The sequence below is a fragment of the Pteropus medius genome, unplaced genomic scaffold, assembly GCF_902729225.1.
Source record: "Pteropus medius unplaced genomic scaffold, Ma_sr-lr_union100, whole genome shotgun sequence".
Taxonomy (NCBI): domain Eukaryota; kingdom Metazoa; phylum Chordata; class Mammalia; order Chiroptera; family Pteropodidae; genus Pteropus; species Pteropus medius.
The window spans coordinates 30142720-30154176 of NW_024347791.1; the positions used below are offsets into that span (position 1 = coordinate 30142720).

The 11457-nt window shown below is 32.2% G+C and overlaps 1 pseudogene; it reads right to left on the reverse strand.

Annotated features, from left to right (window-relative positions):
- Nucleotides 1-6371: 6371 nt before the first annotated feature.
- LOC120615280 (uncharacterized) lies at nucleotides 6372-6490 on the reverse strand (annotated as a pseudogene).
- Between the last annotated feature and the right edge of the window lie 4967 nt (nucleotides 6491-11457).

Here is an 11457-nt window from a genome sequence, read left to right on the forward strand (position 1 = left end):
CGCTGCCCCCAAGTTAATACCTAAGTCTTCCTTCTTATTCAAAAACCTATCTTCAATAAATAAATAAATAAATAATAAATGATAGCAATGCTTCCTCTAATTACAAAACAAATATTTTTATGAATACCAGTGATTGCTAAGTAATATGCCTATGTGGAAGGGAGGGAGAGAAAAGACAATGTTATCTACCCTACGAGTATCACTATAGTCCTTAGCTTTATTTTCTAACAGTATAAGAATTCTCTTCCCTTGTAGTTTATCAACAAAGTTCTTTGGTTCAATACTCTAAATATATTCTAAACTCAAAGCTAGCTTAACCAATATATTAACATATAAAACTAAGTCTAAAATGTGACTAAGGAAAACTAATTTCTCCCACATGATTTTCTCAAAGGGTTGTAAAATTTCAAGATTATCTTCTCAAAGGTAGAATGCATTTTGGATTAATGTCAGGTCACTTGCCATTCAGTTCCACATAATAAAATGGTCATTTTCTGTTTGTATTAGTATGTGTATGTGAACTAGAGGATATTACAATATTCGAGGAGTAGACACAAATGCACATCCATGTTATGGAAGTGTCCAATTTATAGGGAGATAATGAAATGTGTGTTTTATGAAGGGCAAGTGAATTTTCTCAAGGCTTTTTCTTAAGGGAATTGTGTCTGCTTGAAAGAATACACTCAGAAAGCAAAATCTATACTGTTCTACAGCAGACACTATAAAAATGCAAATTAAGGTTGAAACATGCCTTATTCATGAATTTCTTAAAGTATTGAATTTGAATCTTTAAAAAACACAAAGCAAAAGATGGTTTTTATTTAAAAAGCCAAAAATAAAATATGTATTTAAAGGGATAAATTATACATAAGCATGATTTATAATTTATTGCACATAAAATTTTTATCAAAGAAACAAGGTGAGTGGTATGTATGCAAATAGAGGGATGCAAAATAAACACATTTCCATAAGCTGTGCACCAGAAGAGGAAGGGCACTTAACTTACATTAATTTTCTCTTTTAAATGTGGCTACAATCCAAATATATTGTTGAATAGTAAAGTTTAAGGTATCGCTAACACTAGAGATGTTGTTTTTTTGTACTTTGACATTAAATCAAAATATTTTGCTTGAATAGGGATACTTTCTGTTTTGTTTCACATCATCTAGTTAGTGGTAGCAACATGTGCACTTACTAAGTCTTTAAAGACAATTTATTTTTCGTTTATACTGTTGTTGAGTTCTGGTTCCTTCCTGACCTTTTTCCATAGGTGTCTCATCTTTGACAATCCTACATATTTAATAGTCAAAGAGAATATCAGAAACATAAAGCATGTTTAGATTTTCTAATTCACTACCCTGGCCTTTTAACAAGAGCCTTTGTGAGAACTATGTAAACCTCTGTGTATCTTTCCACTTTCAGTCTCCTCTTCAGCCTTATGATAATGAAAAAATATAGCCTGTATCTGTGTCTGTTAAAGAAAATTATAACCATAGTTCAAAACTTAATGGACTATAGCATCAATTCAGATTTACTCAGGGTTAGTTATTAGCTTCAAAGAATCAGTTACATTTATTACACTAGCATACATTCATTTTGACAATCTACGGTAAATAGAGAACATAAACCATTAACTATTTTAAGATTTTTATTTCCTTCTATCACAACATGAGTAATTTTCAGGATCTCAAACACATTATAAAGAGAATATAATGTGCATTAAAAAAAATCTTTCTTGAAGTGTGCTTATCAAATTCTCTTGTCTTCAAAGGGTATGTTGCACAAGAAAAGTATATATTCCATTCCAAACCAAAGATGCATTAGCTGCTGCTAACTTTGTACATGAAAATAGATGAAACTTAGAAATTGTCACTAAGAATTGCATAAATTATAGATCAATGACAATAATAGAGAAAATTTATCTCCCATGTAGTGAATTCTGAAAAGAAAAAGAAGAAACCAATTTACAGAGCCATTTCTAATGCTTATTTGTAAGCATTATTTTTAGTGTTTAATCTAATCCTTTTTAAAGCTTAATCTGATTGTTCGTATTCTTTTCTTGCTTTATTGTAGTCAAATATCCAGATAATTCTCTGAATTAGGCCAATTTTGTAATTTGACTGCAATGACATTTTAAACACTTGGTTTCAGATACTATATCTCACTATCCTCACTAATTCATTTCACTTTATCATACTGCCTGAAATTTTACCATAAATTAACCTATTAACACTTATTTCACAATGCTATAATCTCAAGTTATTAGTTACATATTAGTAAGTCACTTGAACAATTCTCTGAAATTGAAGAAGTGAGACATTTGATGAGAGAGGACAAAATAATTCAATAGCTTGAGAGTATATTGGGAATGTGAGTAAGAATGGAAACTGAATAAAAGCTGTATGTAGCAGAATGGAAGAATGAGGGTACCAGGCATCTGAATATTATGATATGATGAATTCTAGAAAGTTGGATAGCAATACAAAATGGAGTGGACAGTGCAAATACTACATTATGTTTAGCATCAACTTTTTTCCACATGCATTTATTTGAATTATTCTTAGTAAACTCTGCTTAATACCAACTTGTACTTGTATAAAACCTACTTCCAATCTTCTCAAATTTCTTTAGTTTTATTTTTCTGCCTTTTCAACATTGTCATCAATTTTTGTGTTATTGGTCAATTTACTATAGTCCTTTAACTTTTATTCACATGTCATTAATAAGAATGATGACCCTAAGTATAAAAACTGAGTAGCAAATGTGGTCTTTTATGTCATCAATACTCTCCATAGTAAATTACAAGAGATAATATTTTAAACAGGTTTGTGTTGCTTAGTTTCAATTACTAAATAATCACCTTTTCCTTTAAGGAAATCTTGCAGATAGGAAGATAATACTTATAATACCTAAGTACTATAGTTCGAGAGATTCTGGTAAGCATCAATTCTCTTGAAAAAAAAAATTGCATTTTAATTTCTACATTAAGTAATCCTTTCATTCTATTTAACATTACATTGGAATGTACTCTTTTTTAGAGCATAGTTATCTGTAGAGGGATGATGATGACAATGGCAAAGAAGTTGATGGTAATATCTGCTTTGAGTATCCCTAAATTATTTACAAATGCTTTTACCTACGTCATTTTGTCTCATCATTACAACATCAGTATGAAGTCAGCAGAAGTATTGTTACACCTAGTTATAAATAAGCATGTCTCAGAGTGATTAAAATGATCTGTCTTAGCAAATAATATACATATAAAGCAGAACAGAGCTTAGGCCATTATTTGATATTCTACTACAAGGTCCTCATTAACTTGATGGTATGTCCAGATATCTTAAAGTAGAGAAAGAAGCGGTTGAAAAGCCATGATGTTTAGTTTTGCTAGTAACTGAAAATACAAAAAGGACATTGAGAGAGGAGATACATCAAAGATGAATTTTACCATCTTTTATATTTTACTCAGACAAGTATTTTTGATCTTTTATAAAAATGTAAGAGGGAATATTAGTTGTTGTATTATAGTGTAGTTTTTTTGAATCGTTCAGCTCAATGCTTTATTGTGATTTTCCCCAGTATCTCTGAAAGGTGACCATTTCATCTCTACGTGGCTTCAATAATGGAAATCAGCCCAGCTCAAAACATTTCTAATTATTAGATAGTTTCTTATTAAATTGAGAAAGTATCTGTTGTTTTTGTTCTAGCTCTACTTTCTGGAGACAACTGAAAAATTTTAAACTTTCTTTGATCAGTGTAGGAAGTTATCTATCTCCTCCAGGCCTTCTCTCAACAAGGCTGGAGGATTTCAAGCCTCATACTTAAGCTTAACCAATCAAATAGCATCACGGAAGCTTTATGTGGCCTATCCAAGAGCCTGATTTCAGTATCCCAGCACAGATACTTTCCCTGGATTCTGTGCTAATTCATTAGTCAGATTTTTCTAGGAAAGTGTTCAGTAACAAACAATTTCCAAATTTTAATGTTCTATCAAAACAAAGGCTTACTTATTCCTCACATTATACTTCAGCTGGACATCTGTAGCAAGTCTTCAGCTATGTTCCATATGTTCTACTTTCTGGAATCCAGACTGATGTGAAGTTTCTGTTTTGTTCTCATGGCAAAAGGAAAAGCAGAGTGGCTGAACCTCTTAATAGCTCTTAAAACTTCTTTCTAGTGTCACACATGTCACTTAATCTTGCATTCTATTGGCTGAAGCAAGCAAGTCACATGGTTAAACCTAAAGGAAAGAGCACTCTTCTCACAGGAAAGCCCTGCAAATTATGTGGCTCTCCCTCGAAGAGGATTATATATCTCTATAGGTGGCTATGTGACTGCAGTGCCTGCCTGTGAGAGATATACTTTAAATGTCAGAGATTATTTTTCTGATAATTGAGAACAACGTATGATCTTACCACAGTTAGGAATTGTCAGAAAAAATAATTTCTGACGTTTTAGGTATCTTATTGATAATTTCTGGCTTTCCTGCAGGAACTCACCTATTTTCACTTTAATTATGTTGTTCCCTCTGGGCAATCTAAAACTCAGCTGAAAACATCTGTGACTAAAAGACATTTTTTGAGCAAAGTTGTTATTTGATGGGTATAAATTTCAAATTCACAATGTTTCCTGCTGGCATAATCTTATATTTGGACCCTAGTGAGTCATTGACTATGTCCTACTCACTAATCCCTCAAGCCTTAATACTTGCTACTTCTCTCACACATAACAATTAGCATGTACTCCAATACTTATTTTATTGGAGTGTTTCAAATAATACCTTTCTCTCATCATCCTAAGTAATCTTTACTATGCCTACATTCCCTTAAAATATGATTCATATAGCCAGACATAAAGTAGAAGAGAGTAAGTTTATTTTATTTCCATACATTCTATTTTCAGAATGCATTCCAAATTCATTAGTGATCACTGTATAGACTAGTCTTATTCTGTATACTATTTATTCTCCATCAGTCATCCTAAATTAACTGGCTTAAGTCATAGGTTGTATTAATTTGTGTCAGTCTTAGAGTTATCCAGGACCTCAAAATCATTTTTTACATAAAATAGCATTCATTCATTGATTTTAACTTAATTAATAACTGAGGTTAATTTTGTTTTTTTTTTCTTTTGAATATATTTGAGTAAGTGTGGAGTCTTGCATTAGCCCTTAAATTTCTTGTTTGAAACTTGTTTGAAACTTCAAACTTAGCAAGATATATTTTTTTTAAGTTTATTGGGGTAACACTGGTTAATACAATTATATAATTTTCAGGTGTACATTATAATTTGACATCTATATATTCTATTGTGCGATTACCACCCAAAATTCAGTTTCCTTCAGCTATCACCTATTTGATCCCCTTTACCGGCTACACTCTCCCCCAAACTCCCTATATTTGACCCTCTTTACCCTATCTACCTCTTCCCTCCTCCCCCACCCCTTACCCTCTGATAATCACTAGTCCATTGTCCATGTCCCTGAGTCTCTGTTTGTCCTGTCTATTTGTTGCTTTTAAATTTATATCTCACATGTAAGTGATATCATGTGATTTTCTACTTTTTTCAGTCTGGCTTATTACGCTTAGCATGATTATCTCAAGGTCCATCCGGGTTGTTGCAAATGGCAGTATTTAATCTCTTCTTATGGCTGAGTAATATTCCATTGTATATACGTACCACAGTTTCTTTGGCCAATCATCTATTGTAGAACACTTCGGTTGCTTCCATGTCCTGGCCACTGTGAATAGTGTTGCTATGACCATCAGTGTGCAAATATCTTTTTTGGATATGGATTTTCATGTCTTTGGGGTAAATACCCAGTAGAGGGATTGCTGGATTATATGGTAGATCAATTTTTAGTTTTTTCCATACTGCTTTCTATAGTGGCTGTACCAATTTGCAGTCCCACAAGCAGTGTATGAGGGTTCCTTTTTCTTTGCATCCTCTCCAACATTTGTTATTACTTGTCCTGTTGAGTATAGCTATTCTAACAAGTGTGAAATGGTATCTCTTTATGATTTTGATTTGCATTTCCCTAATAGCTAGCAATGTTGAGCATCTTTTCATATATTTGTTGGCCATTTGTATGTCCTCTAGGAAAAGTGTCTATTCAGGTCCTCTGCCCATCTTTTAATTGAATCGTTTTTTTTGTTGTTGTTATCGAGTCATATGAGTTCTTTGTATATTTTGGATATTAGGCCCTTATTGGAGGCATTGCTTACAAATATATTTTCCCATTCAGACTGTTGTCTTTTTACCTAGTTGACAATTTCTTTTGCTGAGGAGAAGCGTTTTAGTTTGATGTAGTCCCATTCGTTTATCTTTAGCAAGATATTGATTGATTGATTGATTGATTGATTGATTTTTTACACCTACAGCCCCTGGTCTTCCTAGATGGTCTCCTATCCAAATACTAACCAGGCCCAACCCTCCTTAGCTTCTGAGATCAGATGGGATTGGGCTTGTTCAGGGTAACATGGCCGTAGACTTTTAGCAAGATATTTAGAAGTCAAATTTTGCATGCAATAAATTAACTACCCATCTAGATTTGTGTCACTCTCAAATAAGATGACCATGACTTCTGTGTGTTCAAAAGAGCCATTGAATAGAACTTTTTTTAAAGAACACAGCTCTAAAACATTGTTCAAGTCTTTATTGTAGTAGACAATGATCCATTAACCAGCAATCACCTTTGGATTTCCTCAATCCAAACTCCTTTACTAGCATCTAGTGTGTTTCTGCATCTTATCCACAAAGATATAGTAACCGAGTTGCAAGGCCTGTCAAGCTATAATCATCCTATCTGTTGCCAGAATTAGTTTTGTTGCTCTAATAGCCACTATAGATATTCCCTCTCTTCTCCTTGCTGTCCATGTGTTCTTTCCAAAGCTGTGTATACACTTAGTGAAAGAAAAATTGTTCAAATGCTCACGAATTACCTTGTTAAATGCATTGCCCCCATTCATATTTATCATGTATAACTTCCTTTAAACTACCAATCAGAAATGAAAATGAGATTAGTCTATAATTAACTCACAAACCATTTATTTAATAATGATTGAATGAGACTTTGATTTTCACCCTCCTGATGACAAATATGGATGTTACTGTCTGTTAACATTTCCCAATCCTTGTCAAATTAATGATACTTTTCATAGTTTTATTTATTAACTGGAAATTTTTTAACTGCCCGATTAGAATCTAAATCACCACGTCACGTTTTCTTCACAAACTAATAATTTTTTTTTAATTTACTAGAATTATTTGTGATGAAATGCAATTTATTTCATCTATATTTTCTCCAAAGTATCAAGTACTTCTGTCCTAGTTTTATAAATGTTGTTATCCTCTCAAAATACATACAATATACTCAGAATCCAAAAAAGCATATATACCCAGAATAAAAGACAAGGCATTGGTATATTGACCAAAGTTTTCTGGGAGTAATGGTAAACATGATAAGTCACTCATAACCGGACAACTGAACATAAATAGTTAGCAAAGGCAGTTAAATGGTATAGTCATACAGGTAAAAGATGACCATCTAAGAGAACAACAGCAAAAAAAGAAGAAGAAAAAAGAGAAGAAAAGAAAGAAACTATACTGAAAAGACTAAAACAAAAGAGTAATAGGACAAGTGCAAGCAAGTTGTAAGTCCCCATAGCCAGACCTGCATAACTGAGCTATTGACTCAGAAACCTATGGAGATTTTGGGTGACTGCACTTTCTGTTGAACAAGGTATCCTCTTTCAATCAAGAAATGTTATCTTTATAGAAAAATTATAACTACTTTCCTGAACTAAACACAAAGATGTCTAATTACTCCTGGTTTCTGAGGACTTGAGTTAGTTAACATTAGGATAATTGTCTTTTTTTCTTTCTTCCTCTCTCCTAAAATTCTCTTTTCTTAGTACTCTGTTAATGACTGTGGCTTGCCTAGGACTCAGATACTGATAGGTCAAGTGTTACATCTTTGCATAATAAATAACTTATAACTTTTTTTCTTTTCCATGACTACAAACAGCTGTTTTACAGATATAAGGCTTGTATTTTGACTCGTTTGCAATATATACATATGTGTGTGTGTGTGTGTGTACACACACATACATGTGTATACATATATACACACATGTACACATATATATATACTTTCTTTTTATGTATTACTGAATTACTATTAGTAGACATACTCATTCATGTCAGTCAACTACTTCATTGTAATATGGGTGCCCAGAGTATTTGCAATGTACTCAGTGTCTTATACCTCATACCTATGACATATCTATTGGGCTTTTATTTTTCACAAGAGCAAACGTTTTTAAAACTATTAGACTTTAAAATACTGCCTACTTTTACATTCCACTGATGGAAATAAGCAACATTTCTTAGAGCCATTTGGCAATACATATAAAAAAAAAAAACATTAAAAATTTGGTACAGCTGTGATAAATGCATTAAACTATATGGCAACTGTTTGGAAAAACCTCACTAAAAGAATTAAGAAAAAAGGAGCTGACTTAAGTAACCAGTGAAGTCTCTATTTTCTATTAGTTATTTCAAGTGAAATAACTAATGTTGTAACACTACAAGTGCAAGAAGAATTCTTAAAGAGAACTAAGAGTAATCACATAAGTTTTAGAAGGCAATTTTTAAGGAGATAGTATTTACAGTCTAAAAAGACTAGTGAATAATTCAATTAATTAGTGGCATATGTGATATTGTTACCCCATTTTTTCTATGAACCATGCTTTCAACTATACCAACAGCAAACCTAGATTACAGACAAAAAGTATGCTATTAATATGCAAAGAGTAAATGCAAACAAAGAACTATCATTCATTCAGCTCTTATTCTGAGTCATGAACAGTACAGCAAAGATATTATCACATTAATTTTCACAGAAAACAAAAATATCTAATGAGTATATATTGTTAATTATCTTCATTTTATTAAAGATAAAACCAAATTAACCAAGTTCAAACAGGAATAAACTGGAAAAGATATTTGAATTCAGATCTATCTCACTGAAAAACTCAAATTCTTAATCACTACACTATGAATATTTTTTATTAATCATAAATTCATCATTATATATATATATAGCTCTATGATGCTTTAAGCTTAAAAATCACTCCTCCAAACAAAATATTTTTTAAAGAATTACTTATCTAAACTCAAAGAATAATCACCTCTCCCATTCTTTATAAATATGTGATTATGTTAAAATGTAAAATTTGATTGAAAGATTTTTTAAATTTTTTTATTTCACTTTTTGGAGGGAACATGAGTCTATTTCATGGGGAAAGTTATGGGATGCTAAGATGAGATCAAGGTTCTGAAAGTCTCAATGCATGAGAATATGTTTTTTATCTGTAGGTCACTCCTTTGACAATCTCATTTGTTCACAGGCGTTAAGAACTGAGAATAACAACAACATCAATAACACCAGCTAACCTATGTTCAGTCATGACCATATTCTAGGCATTCTTCTATGAATTTTGCAGGTATCAAAATTTTTAATCCTCACAACAGCTCTATGAGAAAGATATTATTTTTATCATCCCAATTCTAAGGATGAGGGACCTGAGACAATGAGAAGTTTATTTACCCAAGGTCACATGACCAAGAAATGGCTGTACTGAATTCAGGTTAATCTAGTTCAGAGCCTTAGCTCTTCACATTCCACTGTTATCTTTTCTTAGTGATTTCATGAAGTTGTCTCAATAAGAAATTCTGGTTATTTTTATATACTCTTCTTATTTATTAATAATAATAACCTTTTTCATCACAATCGTGTTCTAAACCTTACAAAACTTTTTCACACAAAGTTGGTCTTTTCTGAGAATCCCATGAGACAGCAGGATGAAAAGACATTAATGTGCCATTACATAGAGGAGGGAACTGAGAAAGTAAAGAACTTTCTTAAGAGCACAACATGCAGTAAGTGGCAGCCCCAGACGCACGTTTTCTGGCTACAGGGAGATCTCTAAAACACATTCGACCAAATGTCTTTGATCCTTGCACTTCCCTGACCACTCAGTGATTTGGCCTTTCTGCAGAGCCAGTGCAAATTCAAAACAATGCAAATGATAACTGTTCATGTGTAGAGACCACTCTCTACAGTTTTATACCAAAATGCAAGGTGTAACTTTAGTGAGGTTACCTTGACCAGATGAAATTCATATGATCACACATCTCTGGTTCCCTGTTCACTCTCTGTTTAGATTTCCCCCACTACGACAGAACTTTGTTAAACTTCTGCTAAGCATCTACTCTAGCTTCAAATAAGGCAAGAATCATTATAAATCAGCGGAAACTTTTTATGTTATTTTTTATTTCTTAAATTTGATTTATCTCACTTGACAGGGAGGGTGAAGCTATCTTATTTCTGCTATTCTATAAACTATGCTTCTACTCATCTTTCTACACTGGACTTTCCTAAATTTCCTCTAATGTTCTATTTATTTTCTTATATATGTTTATTTTGCCTAGAATGCCTTTCTCTTCTTCACTTTTGCTTTTACCTTTTTTTAGTTCGTTTTTTTTTTTTTTAATTTTTCAATTACAGTTGACATTCAAGATTATATTAGTTTCAAATGTATAGTATAGTGGTTAAACATTTATATAACTTATGAAGTGATCCCTCCAATAAGCCTAGTACCTGCCAGGCACCATACATATTTATTACAACATTACTGGCTATATTCTCTATGCTGTACTTCACTTCCCTGTGACTATTTTGTAACTGCCAATTTGTACTTCTTAATCCCTTGAACTTTTTCATCCAGTCCCCTAAACCTTCTCCCATCCAACAAACATCAGATTGTTCTCTCTATCCATGAGTTTCTTTCTGTTTTGATTGTTCATTTATTTTGTTTTTTAGGTTCCACATATAAGTAAAATCATATGGTATTTGTCTTTCTCTCTCTGACTTATTTCACTTAACATAATACTATTTAGATCTGTCTGTGTTATTGCAAATGGTAAGATTTCATTTCTTTGTATAGCCGAATAATATTTCATGTGTATCACTCCTTCTTTATCCAATCGTCTATCGATGGGCAGTTAGATTGCTTCTATATTTTGGCTATTGTATATAAAACGTTCTTTGCCTCTTATTATAGCCTTTGTTTTAAACTCTATTTTGTCTGAGTATTGCTACTCCAGCTTTTTAATTTTCATTTGTATAAAATATCTTTTTCCATTCTTTTACTTTCAGTCTATGTGTGTCTTTGGATCTGAAATGGGTCTCTTGTAGACAGCATATGTAGAGGTTTTGTATTTTTCTTCATTCAGCCACCCTATGTCTTTTGATTGGAGCATTTACTCCATTTACATTTAAAGAAATTAGTGATAGGTATATACTTATTGCCATTTTCTTATTTTTTTTTTCTTTTTTCTTCTTCTTAAAGAAGTCCCTTTAACATTTCTTGTCATATTCATTTGGTGGTGATA